General features: G+C 40.8%; 1 protein-coding gene across 1 annotated transcript in view; it reads right to left on the reverse strand.

Annotated features, from left to right (window-relative positions):
- LOC149467478 (protein kinase C and casein kinase substrate in neurons protein 1-like) overlaps positions 1-7,397 on the reverse strand; it is a 110,094-nt gene extending 102,697 nt beyond the window's left edge. The window contains exon 1 of the mRNA XM_089671588.1: positions 7,289-7,397. The gene's annotated coding sequence lies outside the window, so the exon portion shown is untranslated. The remainder of the gene's footprint in view (positions 1-7,288) is intronic.
- Between the last annotated feature and the right edge of the window lie 3,237 nt (positions 7,398-10,634).

Genomic DNA, 10,634 nt, shown 5'->3' on the forward strand with positions numbered 1-10,634 from the left:
CAACTGCCACCCATCCTGACCCTGTTGTTTCTCCACACACCCTCCAGTGTAAATCTATGAACTCTCTGCCTGCTGTTTAGCCTGAATGCATTGTCTTTTACCTACTGCCCAATCTGATTCCAGTGCTTTTGTGGTGCTCCCACCAGCTGACTAATCTGTATCCACTAAGCCTCCATTTATGATATAGTTTGCCTGTCCTGGTTTAGTTTGCCCCATACTACATTCATCCCACCACAAATGCCTAGTAGTCTAAACTGGTGGTTCAGTGGTGGTATTTATGTTGTCAGCCCTAGTCACAGCAGCCTTTTGTAGAATAGGGGAGTTTCATTTGAACCTCTCTGTTCTTTAGATAGATGCACTGTGCGTGCACTTGGGGACCCATATAGGGTAACTGGTTCCTTGAAAATCCTAGGTGTCCTCCATCTAGCAGAACAAGTCCAAGCACCTAGATAAAAGGACTATGAAATGTGTAATATACAGTTGTGCTCAAAAGTTTGCATACCCTGGCAGAAATTGTGAAATTTTGGCATTGATATTTAAAATATGACTGATCATGCCAAAAAATGCTTTTTTATTGAAGGATGATGATCCTATGAAGCCATTTATTATCAAATACTTGTTTGGCTCCTTTTTAAATCATAATGATAACAAAAATCACCCAAATGGCCATGATCAAAAGTTTACATACCCTGGAATGCTTGACCTTGGTACAGACACCCAAGGTGACACACAAGGGTTAAAATGCCAATTAGAGGTTAATGTCCTACATCTGTGGCTTTTTAAATTGCAATCAGTGTCAGTGTATAAATAGTCAATGAGTTTGTTAGCTCTTACGTGGAAGCACTGACTAGGCTAGGTACTGAGCCATGGGGATCAGAAAAGAACTATCAAAAGTCCTGCGTAACAAGGTAATGGAACTTTATAAAGATGGAAAAGGACATAAAAAGATGTCCAAAGCCTTGAATATGCCAGTCATCACTTCCACTAAGAAGTAGAATGGGTGTAGAATGCTGACGTTTTTCATAGTACCCTAGAGTAAGGTTTTATTTTTCTCCTAAACAACCCAGTGCAAAGCTGTACCCCAGTGTTGGGACATCTGATGTTTGGATTGACTCTGGAGATTACATTTTGGCAAACTTGGGAGGGGCACCAGGCTTATTATCAGGCACCAGCAATAAACATAATTCATAACTTGCTGCAGTGTCTTCTTTCCTTTACTATTGTTATGTATGTTCTTTTGAGTGGTGTGATTATTCATCCAATGCTACAGTACATTGGGGGAATTCAAAAAAGCAATAGTACCACTTTTCTGGCAGAATTTCCCCAATAAAAATTCAGGTGCCAAGTTCAAGAAAGCATTGCCACAATTTTGTTCAGATTGCCAACTCATGTGACAAATTCAGGTATTTGTATGAGTCACTTATAGAATCTGCCACTTTGTCTGCAACAAATTCTAAAAAACAAAAAATCACCGGTTCATCCATAAGCAAACTGGTGGAAGACCAACTTTCTGTGGTGCTCTGGCTCTGTGTGTCTTCCCAGCACGGATGCAACTGAATAATGAGGGTTGGTATAGCCGGCTCTCGTCTTCCCGTGTAACAAACTTGTTTGAGCGAGTAAAATGTGCATATAAAATGTCTTATGCATTTTGGCAATAAACTTTAGTTATAGCCATGATGACTAGGACTAAGGCTTATTGCCGAAATGCGCAAATAAATGTATATGCACATTTATAAAGTTTATTATTCGGGAAGACGAGTGCCGGCTATACCAATCCTCATTATTCAATTTGTCATGAGTCGCATGGGTTGCTATTAAGCCAGAGTCCACCAGAGTCACAGCAACTGATGACAAATCCTGGCCCCCATCAGCTGCTGGAGATTCCCCGGCTGAAAGGTGAAAATAATAAAATTTTGTTGAAGGCACTGACATTTGTGTGGAGGCATGACAGAATTTTAAAAATGGTTTATGATAATTTATAAATTCCAGGGTTTAGGTCTATGTCCAACAGGATTGCATATTTTCAGATGTCTGGAAGCAGCTTCTAAACTCTGTCAATTTTAACAAGATCAGGCCAAACATGTTTTTGTCTTTGTATCGCAAGCAACAAAAAGTGATGTTATATATACAGTGCTCAGCATAAATGAGTACACCCCAACAGATTTGTCAGAAAACCTTTACTTTCCTTTCAGAATCAACATTTTTTATAAGACACTATACTACAAAATACTACCACAAATGCGGGTCACTGATTGCAAACAAGACTTGTTCATTTGCAGACATAAAAAAGTATTTTTCTTAAAGTCATTCAAGACTGTGTTGCAAAAATTAATACACCCCAATGAAAGTCTTAGATGCAAAGCTAAGTTTCAGACAACTAAATCCTAATTAACAAGAATTCAACATAGGTAAGTCTAATTATTCATGAAACAGGTGTCCAGCAGACAGTTGATTATAAAAGGGTGTTACTTAACACAGAAAACCCCTTCCCAGTTCATGCTATCATCAATGGCACCAATGGAAGAGAAATGTCAAAAGGCCTGAGAAAGAAAATAATTTCTTTACACAAGAAAGGTGAAAGCTACAAGAAGATCAGCAAAGCTTTACTTATCGGTCAGAATACTGTAGCAAAAGTGAAATTTAACAAAGTTGGAACTGTAGCCATCTCACAGAGACGTCTAGGCCATCCATGGAAGTTAACACCTTGACAGAAGCGTCTTCTGATGAGAAGGGTGAAGAAAATCACCATGCACTGCAGTTAGCTAAAGAAGTAGAAAGCCAAACTGGTATGATTGTTTTCTGTGACATAATATAGCGTACACTGCAGAGGAACAGCATGCATGGGTGTTGTCCACAAAGGAAGCCTCTTCTAAAGCCCATGCATAAAAAACCCCACATAGAATTTGCCAGGGCCCATGCTGAAAAAGAAAAAGACTACTAGGATTCTGTACTCTGGCGTGATGAGACCAAGATAAATGTTTTTGGAACTGATGCCTTCAAAACTGAGTGGCTTTCCAAATGTGAGGAGTGCAAAGAAAAATGCATGGTGCCTATAGTGAAACATGGTGGTGACGGTGTCCTTCTGTGAGGCTGCATGAGTGCTGCTGGAGTCAGGGAGCTGCATTTCATTGATGGTATCATGAATTCACAGATGTACTGCTCTATATTGAAAGTGAAGATGCTATCATCACTCTGTGCCCTTGGTTGTCACACACTTTTCCAACATGACAGGGATGCAAAACACACATCTAAGGCCACTGTTGCATTTCTGAAAGCGATTCAATGGCCAATTACATCTCCTGATCTGAACCCAATCGAACACCTATGTGGAATTCCAAAGAGCATAACTCTCCATTCAGCATCCAGGATTTACAAGAGGTTGTTCTTGAAGAATGGAAAAAGATAGATGTTGCAATATGTCGCCAACTTGTTCATTCCATGCCTAGAAGACGTGGAGGTCATACAAAATACTAGAGTAGTTTTTGTTGTAGGGGTGTATTCAATTTTGCACTAACTAATTTGAGTAAAACTGAAGATTTTGTAATCTAAGTTACATCATTATTAACTTTACTTTCATGTAATGAGCTAAACAAATGTTCTATAAAACTCAGTTTTGTAAAAATTTTGGAAATAGCTCTTGTGTTCATTGATATATTGATTAAAATCTTACTTTTCAAAAGGGGTGTACTCATTTATGCGCTGAGCATTGTGTATGTATATATATATATATATATATATATATATATATATATATATATATATATACATATACATGATCTTCTAACCAATAAAAACATATTTTAGGTGTAATAAAAAGGAAATCATCAAGCATTATTTAATCAGGGTCAGAGTTTGGCTTCTTCAGCTATATTCACACTGTTGCACAGGAGTGGCCACCAGAAAGACTCAGTAGATTTTTGATGGTGTACTAAGTGCTGTCTGTAAACTCGGTGTTTGACCATCAGCAGCAGCTGTCAGTGCCACTCATACATTGGCCAGCACCTCTGCTGTTCACATGTAACCTCTAATCTAAGTGTAAGAAAAACACCCACTGGGGCTTAGTCATAGACCTCTGTGACGAAGCCCAGGTGGGGGAGGCAAAATGCGTCAAAGGTGTGGTTTGTGGAGTAGAGCTGTCTGATGCTGTTCTACACTGACAAACAAACTTTGGTCAAAGCCGGGAGTACAGTGTTTTTTTTTACACAAGGATCCTGTCACTCTTGGATAAGTCATCCCATATACCAGTACTCCATTCTCTGAGGACCAGGGGGATCAGAGGATTCTCCCCTTGCTTAGAGCGATGATCCAAGTTCCATCCAAGTTCTCATCTGGCTACATGAGAATACAGTCTCCGACTGAACCTGAAGGCAGCCAGTGTGTAACAAAAATGGCAGCTGAAGCCTCACAAAACTGCTAAGAGATCCAGATTAAACTATATTCTGATAAAAGTAAGGGGGACAATGTGTTTTCGGTATCCAAAAGCACTCCCTTCATCAGGACTTGATTAAAAAGAATGTGAATAGACTAGAACTGCCTTGACTAGCCATAGACTAGCCATCTCTGAACACAGCAAATTATCTGCACCCATGCAACGTGTGCATGAATTCTTTTTGTATTGTGTTTTGAGTTGTTTGGTATCATTGCTAAACCTGTTGGCACTCAAAGTGTAACTACCATTAATAGGAGTTCAGCTCTAGTGGCCTTTGGGTGCAACGTTTTAGGAAGGATCAGAGGATTAGAAGAAAGCAAGGAAGCATTAAAAGAAAAAAAAAAGAAAACCCAAATATAATTAAAAGCTGGAAATGTGGTATGTGCAGTGTGACTGTCAGTTGAGCCGGCAGTCTGTACTTAGGCCAAATATTTTTTTTTTTTTTACCGATGCTTCTTTAAAGCCCACATGACTTGAAATGTTCATGTGCATAAGTTGGAGGGAGGGGTGCATAATTGCAAAGGTTTGTTTTTATCTGAATCCACAATCATGTAAACTTTAAAATGTGTAAGCTGAATGTGATAATGTGATGGACGTTCTACTTCAACTTTGTCTGGTTTCTTGGTTCCCAAATGCCTATTCTTCCTAAAGTATTCTACAACCAAACCAAAGCTAAAGCTAGCCATACACTGACATTCCTTGATTCAGCCTGTGGGCTAAACAAAAGCAATATAACAAAGTTCTCCATCCTATGCTGATGGATAAATACCCAAAGCCGGGCTATAGATTTCTAAACACAAGTACAAAGCTTTATACAGATATTGAATGGGTCACTGAAATTATCACTCGGCACACTGGCTCCAGTTCAGCAGCACTCCACAAAATGGGGTCAGCCCATTCAGCTAGAGTAAGAACCCAGAGTTGATAATTCACACACATATAGTTCAATGAAAATGCCAATCTTCCAAGAGTCCAAAGCGAATATTGACCAGGCCTCCCCCCTTCCCCCATTGCCGCTGCTGTGTTAGGGTTTAGAGACAGCGGTCAGCTCTTAAGTGGAGCCCCCTCTTGTTGCTGGCTGTCCAATCCCACTGCAGTGTGTGGCCTGTCCCCATACTCAATACGAAGCTCCTCATCCTCCCAGGAAGTCACTGTCAGGCAGTGTGCTCCCCTCTCCGAACCCTCAGCCTGCTCTACAGTGAAGTCCAGTCCGACCCCACTCCGGTTTACAGGTACAGCCTTTCCTCAGAGCTCCTCCAGCTAACGGGCATGTCACTGCTGGGCATTGCTTCCCCCCTCCCCTGGCCCGTGGCCTGCTTTACAGTAAGGTATGGTTCCATTCCACTCCGCTGTGTGGCCTGTCCCCAGAGGTCCTCCCGCTCCTGGCATGTCACCGCAGGTAGTGTGCCCCCTGCCTCCTCTAGCCTGCAGCCTTCTGTAAGGTAAGATGCCAGTGCGGATGCTGGGAGTTGTAGTCCTTTTTTTATGTACTATGTACCTGGATGTATTGTGCCTCTACAGATCATTTATTATTCGGGTGGGGGGCCCTGTTGGGACTTTCTGGCTTTATGAGGGGGGGATGCCCAGTAATCAGGGGGAGACCTTAAAGTCTCTCCTCATTTGTTAATGACAGTGATGATGGTTCTTAATGCCATTGTTGACTGCTGTTCACTTTACATGGTTGAAATGTTATTCTATTATATTTTATTAAATATTTTAGTACACCATTTGGTTCAGAATATTCCTTTTTCTTGTTTTCCTCCTCTAAAACCTAGGTGCGTCTTATGGTCAGGTGCGTCTTATAGAGCACAAAATACGGTAATTAGTTCATGGCGGAAAAAATCCAACACGTTTCAGGAACCAAGGAGACTCCCTGCTCATCGGGGCTTAGGAATTTTATCTGGGCTTAAATTAATTTAGGTAAGCAAATACCAAATAGATCTGTATGGTGATTTACAACTTGGAACAGTTTTAGAAGGGCAGATTAAGCCAGTGTAAAGCAGCTCTCATTGGACTGTACTGGCTATTGTATTCTGGTAGCCAACGGTGGTGGCTGTCAGAATGCCTGAACAGCAGGCTTTTCCCCAAATGTTGATCAAGCAATCAACTTACCAAATGGAATGGGGTTGTCAGAGCCACCAAGTGAGCGTATTTCAGACAGTTCATCAGGCAGACCTCATAACAAGTACAATAATGGAAACCTTAAATCAGATATGAATGCAGTGTTTAACTTGGACAAATGCTTGCTGGGTCACATTGAATTTTATGACTGAGCAACAAATGGGACACGGAGGACTGAATGTATAGACTTTTTTGCAGGAGTTATTACACACTCCTTGTAATACAAATTGATTCTAACGTACAACTGTCAAACTTCTTTTGCATTTTTGTAAAAGTATCAGCAGCACTAGCTATAGCATCATACACCTTAAAATGTCACAGGAAATGTGAGAATTGGAAAAGACTTGTGTAGTTTTTTTAGTCTTTTTTAATGCAGTAACACACAACAACTGATCGGACTTAATCTTTCATAGTCCTGACTGCTTCAAGCTACAATGACCTAAGTGTTTACTAAAGATTACTCCACTTTTGAAATCATTATAACACTTAGCACTGACTTATTTATTAAGCTTGCATGTCTAGACTCATACTCTGCTATAAAAGCCAAAATAATTTTGGTGTTCTAAAAGTAAAAAATGAGTTCTTTCTAAGCCTGACATCTTGGTATCTTCAGTTCTTGTTTTTAGGTCTTCCGACCACTAATGCTCCAGCATCTGTCTTGTCAACACATGTATGATAACACATGTACAGGTCACATACAATATAAGATTCAGAGAAAAATGAGCAAAGGAAACTTACCCAAAGCAGAGACTGCCTGCAGTACTTCTCCCTGGCTTTGCCTTGCAGATGATGACTCGGATTTCCGTGCCAGCTAGCTGGGGCTAGAGATGGCCAAGAAAGGAGGAGGCTTGGGTGGGAGGAGGGGTAACATTAGACAGTGTCAGATGGGGAAAGCAGTTTCAGAAGACTCTGTTGTTGATGGGAATGTTGCTGTATGCTAGCTCTGGAAGTGCCTGCACTCTTGATTTTTCATGCACACAACCAACTTCTTTCGATGGTTGGGGGGCAAAGAGTATGAATTCACATTCCATCGTGTTAATGAATAATGCTTCATTTCAATTTGTGTAAAGGCATATACACACATAGAGTAACTATGTAGAATTTCTTCAGTATAACAGGTCTTTAAAGGGTAACTTCATTTTCATAGCAATTTAAAAAAAAAAAAAAATCTAGCATATACAAATGCTACGTCATATTGTAACTGAATGTTATTAAACATTACCTTTCCTTTTCAATCTGCAGCGCTATAATTTTCTGAAAATTTTAATGCAATATGGTAACTTGGAGGCATTTTGTACACAGTTGGTAAACAGAAAGCCCCATAAATGTAATTTCCTGCTTGTGTGATTGGCTCACTGATTTTCCCAGAAGTCCACGCTAGGATACAAGTCAGATTCTAGTCTTCTTCTGCAACGAAAAATTCATTTTAGAAAAGATACTTCCATAGGGTTAATCACTTCTAAAGGGATGCAGACGCTGCAACTTTCATCATTAGAGCACTGCAATGCAGCAGTGATTAAGGTCTCATGCACACTGAACACTTTTAATACTGCTCTTAGGGGCATCTGCTGTCTTTTTTTGTTTTCCTGCCTCTATATCCTCCCGTATGTTGGCCTATGGGGTTGATTTACTAAAACTGGAGAGTGCATCTGGTGCAGAAGAGTTTAGAAGCAGAAAAAAAAACTACTACAGAAGCAGCATCATTTTGATAGAAAAAATGCTTGATGAGCCTAAACACGTGTAAATGTATGTAAACGCGTGGTAACGCTAGATGCGTTTGGAGCTTGAGCGTTAATTAATTTCATTGGCCAGAATAATAATGTAACCTAAACCTAAACACCTAAACACACCTGAACGTGCCTAAATCATTACAGCCATTGGCTCCTGTTGTTGTCTCCCAAATCCTATGTAAAAGGAGTGGGGGGCGGGGCCAAGCACACTGTCTGTGTCTACACAAGCAGGCAGCGTGGCTTGCTTGGGATCAGGCCTGCATATTTGCCCCCATAGAAAATGCCCGGAGCACTACTGGGGACCCGAGAAGAGGAGACTTGGGGCTTCTCTGGGCTTTTGAATGAAATTAGTTCACGCAGTGATGGCAAGAAAGAATGTTCTTACAATTTTTATACGAACTTCCAAATGAAAATTTAACCAAGTATGGCCAGCTTTAGTCTTTTAAATTATGTAACCTGAAACTAGATAAATATGGAATAGGGTAAATAGAAACGTGTATACAGTTCAAATAATAGATATTCAGAATAGTTAGTGTGCTGGAGCTATACAGTGACGGAGTAAACAGCCTAAAGGCAATGACGAGAAAGAACACAAGTAGCATTGTAAGTGGTATCATGGGAACAGGACAAGGTTTTTTTCTAAGTTCATTCTAATTGTGCATGCCTAGCCACAACAAAATAATGTCAAAATTTAAGACAAGCCTTCTAATAATTTACATATGCCTCTCACAAATCCTTCTAAATGTCCTACTGTTGACCTCTAATTTGTATTAAACCAATGCCAAACCAGCAGGTAGAATGCTATCAAACCAGGGGCGGACTGACAACTCATGGGGCCCCCGGGCAATAGGGGATCATGGGGCCCCTGTGTCCTTCCCAAACTCAAAAAAGCCTATGAAAAAGGTACCAGGGCATCTCATGGGGCCCCCTACTGACCCCGGGCCCTCGGGCAGTGCCCGAGTTTCCAAATGGTCAGTCCGCCCCTGTATCAAACACTGTTACAGAATTGTTATGGTTCTAAAACTTATATCTTTGGTCCTGGTTTGGTCCTGGGACAGGAGCTCCTGCAAGTTAGATATCGGAATCTAGCCCATTAGATTGGATGTAACGATGTGCTTTATTACCTAGCTTTTAGATCCAATATAATCTGATGAATGGCACTGTAAATATTAACAGTGGTGGAAGTTCATGATCCAGTTTCTAAAAAAGGTTTTATTCCACAGTGGATCTTTTACTTTGTATGAAACTGTGCAGAATTTTAACCAGTCTAACTATCTATCCCCTAGGCTATATAAAATGTATCAACTTGTTCCTTTGTATATTCATCTTGTTATCGGGGCCATGTGTTCAGTACACAAACTGGAGTAAATGTACATGGAGGCTAAGGGATGCATCAAATAGTATTAACACATATTAATTGGGCAACTATGTGGCAAATGAGGTTTAATGTTGATAAATGTAAGCTTATGCACTTGGGTGCTAAGAATATGCATGCATCATACATACTGGGGGGGGGGTACAACTGGGGGAATCAATGGTGGAGAAGGATCTGGGAGTTCTGGTAGATCACAAGCTTAATAATGGCATGCAAAGCCAAGCTGCGGTTTCTAATGCGCGCAAAATCCTCTCTTGTATTAAAAGAGGTATAGACTCCAGAGAGAGATATCATATTACCCCTGTACAAATCATTAGTAATACCTCATCTGGAATATGCGGTGGCTGAAGGCATAAGGACGCAAAGGCACCCAAAAGGCAGAGGGAGCTCCTAGCTGGTGGCTTAGATGTGCGGTCCCTACTCTGTTCCTCTTCCACTGGAACCTATCCCTATGCTAGTGACACTGTCCTTCACCAGTGGGTTCCTTTCCCTGGCCTAGTCAGCCCACAAAATGCACACCAAATGCAGTGGGATAGCGCCACCCACTAGCACTGCCCACACCAAAGATGGCCACCAAGATCATCCAGCACAGCAATCAGATGGCTGCTCCCCTGATGATGCTCCTGGGGGCTTTAGAAGAACAAAAGTTCTCCCTGCATGGCGGCCGCATGCTATTGCTGAGTCTGATTTACTCGGACCTCCAGATCCCTCTCCATCCTTGATTTCCCCAGAGGTTTCCCCCCTAGTGAGTAACTTGCATTCATATTTGAGCTTCCAAATGCATTACTTTTACATTTTCAATATTACATTATTATTTGTGTATATATTATTCATTTCAATATTAAAACTCATCTGCCATAAAGCCGCCCACCTCTCTGTTCTAAGTAGGTACTCTTGTAAAGTTTCTCTATCCTTCTGTGAATTTATTTCTTTTGTAATATCAGTAAACACTGGGATTAAACTAGTTATTCCAACTTCT

Source organism: Staurois parvus, unplaced genomic scaffold (assembly GCF_062004578.1).
Source record: "Staurois parvus isolate SC_StPar_1 unplaced genomic scaffold, SC_StPar_1.0 ptg000108l, whole genome shotgun sequence".
Taxonomy (NCBI): Eukaryota; Metazoa; Chordata; class Amphibia; order Anura; family Ranidae; genus Staurois; species Staurois parvus.